Raw genomic sequence first — 6,000 nt, 5'->3', positions numbered from 1 at the left:
TGCCTCACCTATAAGGGCACACTAGGTATCATTAAAAAATCCCACTAGCTTTCAATAAATGTTTCTGATGTGCATTTGGTCTACAGGTCGCTCTCGCTCTGAGAAAAGACTTTGTCAGTTACAGCCACAAAGCTCCTCTGTTTATTTCAATCCCCTAAATTGAAGATTTGGAAAATACTCTGTACATGCAAAAGAAACTGCACATGGTTTTTTTTTAATACAAATGTATTTATTAAAATATCAACTTACAGTAAGCAGTTTGTAAGCAAATACCCAGGGACTGGGGTGAATCAGTGATACTTTGAACACTTCTTTTCACATCCACATTTTTTTTAAAAAAATAATCCAAATATTGTGCCAATGGCTGCAACAGAAACTCTATTTACTCAGAAGTAGAGTCCACTGAGCTGAATGGGATTTACTCACAAGCAAATGTAGTGATTCCGAATCAGTGAAGCCACTTGCACTCCTCAGTCTGCATTCCTCTGGACTGCAATGCAAAGATCACAGGGAGCAACCAAATAAGCAAGATACAGTATAAGGAATTAGCTAATGACCACAGAATGACCCTTTGCAGTACCCCCCCCAATGGGTAGAAGTGGCAAAGAGTTCTCCAAATGAAAAGGAACTAGGTTCTAAATTCCCATAAATGTTTCTGTTCCACTTAGTATCCATTTCATTATCCTGGTGCTTGATCAGCTGTTTTCCAGGGACTCAGCTACATTAGTCAAAAAAACTTTATTTTGAATGCATTATATACATGCAACACCAGATAACGCTGGAGAGCAAAAAGAATTTCTTTATGATTTTCCATAGTAGTTTCCCCCCCTTTTGTTATAATGATTTAACTTCTGACTTATTTATAGCGGGTTTTCCCCCTATGTGTAGATCCACCCCAGGACTGATCTGTGGAAGGGCGACTTCAAGGCCTCTGCTCTCATTTCTTATTGTTCTCTATCTTGAGAGGGGATTTGGGTCAGGCAGCCCTTCAGATATTCATTATTACATTTATACCCCACCTTTCCTCCAAGAACCCCAAGGTAGCGTACGTAGTTCTCTCCTTCCATATCTTATCCTCATGATGTATGTGGAAAAATAAAGTAAAGAAAAAGTAGCCATTGCCATTATGAACACAGGAACACATACTTTGGGGCAGAATAAAGGATACTTACGCTGGATGAGTAGCAGGAATCGGAGGTAGCCAGGAAAACCAGATCTGGCCAATTTGTAGCTAGTGGGATCATGTTCACAACAAAGGTGGACAGGACAGACCCTCCTGCCAGTACAATTCCACTTGTTTTAGTATGGGCATAAAATTCCTGCAACAACCCTTGGTTTGCAGTCCAGCCCTTTTCTTGCTAACGTCCCAGATTACTGGAAGCCAAACGTCTATACGGTTCTTGAGTATGGAATAAACTAGTAATTCCTGATCAGGTGTCTGTTTACTTTTTTCTGCACCTCATTCCTGAGTTCCAGCTTCCCGGCCAAGAACGGAGTCAGTACCCTAATCTTTGGTGAGAGATTTCCCACAACACTCACAACACCCCTGTGAGGTAGATTATGCTGAGCTTCATGGCTGAGTGGGGGGTTTGAACCCTGGACTTTCAGGACTTACTACATCACACGGACTGTCCACAAAAGAGGAATGCCTTCTGACAGCCCTTTAAAAGACGGTTTGCTGTTTGCCACTCTAGGCTTTTCCCTGCTCCTTACCAGTTTTGCGTATCTTTGGGTGAAGCTGGATGATCAAATAATAAGAAAAATTACAATAATTTTACCTTCTAGCTCTGAAACAGAGAAGAGACATAAATAACAGCAACTCCAGTGTTGGGTCAACTATAGCTTCATTAACTATGAACCCCAAATTTGGGATCCCCTTGAAACTGGTGCCAAAGTTTTGCAGCACCTCACAAACTGAGTAATTGATACTCAAAACTGGGGTCATAGGTATCACCCAAAAGCTCAACATTGTCCCATTTACTCCAAACAGGTCTCTTAATGTGATCCATACTGTTATTTTTCTTTCAAAGATCTTAACGTGAGATTAAGCTCACTCACCTAGAAGCATACTTTTTCTGGTGGCCCCTCTGTGCACTGTCTAATAAAGCAGGGAATCTGCCTAGGCTGTTGTGGAGGAAATGCAAGGGCAGCAGAGCATCTGGACAGAGGCACAAGCGTGTCCCTCGAGTCCAGAGCCACGCCCCACCGAGCCTTGAAACCCCTTAGACCCAAGGGAAACTCATGCAAGAACACTAGTAAATGTTATGATGCCACCAGCACCTCCCACAAAGGCAAAACAGGGGCAGAACAGATACCTGTAAAATAGGGACTGTCCTTGGTTAACATGGGGCAGGTGAAGGTTATGGTTCTTCAAGCCAAAAGTAGGAAACTTGGACTGTAAACAGATACAAAATCATCATACATAAGCAAGATAAATATTTGCTAAGAACAATGCGGATCTTGGCATATTTAGTAGTATTTTTAATGCCTTTAACTGTGTTGTTGTTTTTTAATCCATTAATAAAAATAACAAGGCTGGCACCACTGTGTCATGCACATGAGTGCATAGAATCTCAAAGGCAGCCCACGACTTACAGCAGTTGAAAGTGTCTGCAAGCAAATATTGGCTGAAGTTTCAGTTCTTTGACTTTTGTCTTCTGGGTTTCTGGGGGTTTTCCTGTTGTTATTCTGTCTCTCACACCTACAATAAACCTGCCATTAAAATTATGGACTGGTCGTTTATTCATCGGGGCAAACGGGCAAATTTAGCAGGGGATCAAATACTCCCCCCCCCTCACTGTATGCATGTCTGAACACTGGCACATGTTTATACCTTCCTCTATAAAGATGGTAATATTTTGCAATTTGTGCATCTTTTTGCAATTTGTGCATTCTTTTTCTCCCCTCTTTCTGTCATTTTCAAATGCCATAAATAAACCATTTAAGAACCACTTGACTCTCACGAGGTTCTTGCACACTTCTTTTTTGTTTGTTTGTTTCTTAAAGCAGATAGACAAACTTCTTTCTTCCTCTTGAGAGCCGTCACCTGAGCTAAGGGGCATTCTGCCAATGGAACATTGGTACTTTGGATGCCAGGGATGAATGGAGTCAGAGACTAAAAGGGTTCTGATTGACAGTCCAGAATAAAGGCTATCACATATTAGGGTTTCCAATGTTTTTCAGGTTGCCTCGGAAGGAAGTCCTATTAAGTTTTTGGGTTTCTGATATGTATTTATTTGTTTGTTTGTTTGTTTGTTTGTTTTATTTATTTATTATATAGCACAGCATAAGTATGCATAGCTAAACTATGTAAAGCAAAACTGCAGAAAAACAATTCTTTCAGCTATAAACCAACATATGTCTATCAAACTGATTACCTTAAACTAGCAAAAATAACAAATATAGCCTGACATATCCAAAATTTTCACTACAAAAGATGGTAAAAATTGCATATTTTTCAATAAATTTATTTTCAATTCTTATGCTTTCTCTTACTCAATTGTAGTATGTAATTCTATACATAGCTGCTGAAACCCACACCCTATAAAACCACTCAGATGGGGTATTTAGAAAGGGACAATTTAGCTGAAGTCAGCAGTACTGCAATCATTTCAGCATCTCCTTCCTCCATGTAGTCTTCTAAATAATTTAAAAGTATAATTATGGCATGATCTGGTAAGTTATAACCCACCATTTCTTTGAAATTGCTCAGAACTAAGAACTGGTGTTATTTTATTTTATGGCAATTCCAGAAAATGTGGATATAATCCACACCAGACTTTCCATGTTGCCAGCCTTTGTATTTCAGGTTATGAGGAGCCCTATTGCATTATAACAGGGGAAACTGCTTGCAAAAAAATTGTTTAAAATCTGATAGCACTAATGTTTTGCTGGAATCCGTGGCACCCCAATTGTTACTTCTCTCCAGGTTGACAGGATGCCATTGTTGTACCCTTTGGGCACAACAAATCAACCAGCTACAAATGCAACCCACAGTAGCAAGGTCTAGCCTAAATTTTACAAGCTTGCCAACATGGTTTTAAATTGGATCAAACAAGGCCACAACTTTATTAATTGCAGATGTAAGAGGTTTGGCACAGGCATTGGGTACAACCTAGATGACTCACATCAAATAGGAATGTCCTCACCAGGAAGACCACTTTCGGGAATGCTGTGGTCGTAGATGACCTACCCCCCCCCCCGTGCATCTGGACAGAAGCACTTCCTCCAGGATTCCTTTAATGGGATGCCCTTTCTCTTGGACAGTCAGAGGCTTACCAGGTAAAAAGTAAATGTAAAGGTGAAGGACCCCTGGATTGTTAAGTCCAGTCAAAGGTGATTACGGGGTTGCAACGCTCATCTCACTTTTCAGGCCAATGGCGCCAGTATTTGTCCACAGAAAGCTTTCTGGGTCATGCGGCCAGCAGGACTTAAACCAGAGCACACGGAAACACCGTTTGCCTTCCCACTGCAGGGGTACCTATTTATCTACTTGCACTGACATGCTTTCAAGCTGCTAGGTTGGCAGAAGCCGGGACAGAACAACCGGAGCTCACCCCATAATGGGTAACGCTGACCTTCTGATCAGCAAGCCCAAGAGGCTCAATTGTTTAGATCACAACACCACCTCCATCCCTTTAGAGGCTTACAACCCACCCTCCAACCATGGCAAAGGCTTACCCAATGCTTAAAACTGCCACCTGAGCTGAGCCAATCTCCAGGCTTGCTGCCAAACCACTCACATCTGCAGACAGCCCTTAAACCTTTGACAATAGCCTTCAGCCACACATAACAGCAGACAGGTGGACACTATCGGATCGAAACAAAGTCTCTTTGCCAAAGGGGATGTCAAGATGATGATTCACTGAGGCACCCAATAGCTACACTTTGCTCCTCACCTTCTTCCTTGAGCAGTTTATACCGGTACTCACCGGGTCTGAAATAGCATGCCATTGCCTCCTTTCCAATAAATCTGACCAACCAATGACCTTCCACGGGTGCATTTCTCACAGTGATTCAAAGTTCGCAATTACATCCCAAGTTAAGTCTATGTCCTTTTGCAGGCCCAGGTCATTCTCACCCAGCTGAATGATCATGGCATCAGTTGGTTCATCAGTTGAAATTCTCGCAAACAGAAAGAGCTCATTGTTATGTACTGAAGTTCTCACCCTGGGCCAGCGGGGGGATACTGTAGCTAGTTTTTACTCAGGTCCATATACCGTATGCAAATAAGGGATTGAAAGTGACGTTCAGTAATTGGATAGTTACAGAAAATGGTTACTGTTGATTGGTTACAGTTTCACCAACTAAACAATATTTTTAAGATAGATAAAAAGAAAGCTTTCAGTTATGAGACCTCAAGATTTGAAAAGGACTTGTTAGAAAATAATATAAAATTACTGTCAAAAACGTACAGATTGCTTTTGGAATGGCATGCAAAGGATGAACAGGTTAAATCTATAATGATACACTGGGCAATATATTTGGTGCATAATATCCAATTTTCAGATTGGCAAAGGTTATGAAATTCTCGGCATGTTGTATGCTGAAAGAAAATTACATGAAAATTATGTACTGGTGGAATTTGACCCCTAGTAAGTTAGAAAAAATGTATAAGACAATTACAAATAACTGCTGGAAATGTAAAGAAAAAGAAGGCACCTTTTACCATATGTGGTGGATGTGCAAGGTAATAAAAGCATTCTGGGAAATGATATATAATGAATTGGAAAAAAAATGTTTAAAATAACATTTATTTTAAAAAAGAAAGCTCTTTTATTAGGAATTGTAGGTACCAGATCCCAAAGGAGCGGGAAAGACTTTTTATGTACGCAACGACAGCCGCATGGATGTTACAAGCCCAGAGATGGAAAGAATGACCGCTCCCCACATTGAATGGGGGCCACCTTTTGTGTGGTTGCGCACACCCCCCCAGATCCCAGCGAGGCTCCCGATAGTTCGGGCTGGCTTCACCCTCCCCAGGCTGGATACCTGGAGGTC

The sequence above is a fragment of the Podarcis vaucheri genome (genome assembly GCF_965113315.1).
Source record: "Podarcis vaucheri genome assembly, chromosome: 3".
NCBI lineage: Eukaryota > Metazoa > Chordata > Lepidosauria > Squamata > Lacertidae > Podarcis > Podarcis vaucheri.
This window is presented reverse-complemented; position numbering follows the sequence as displayed.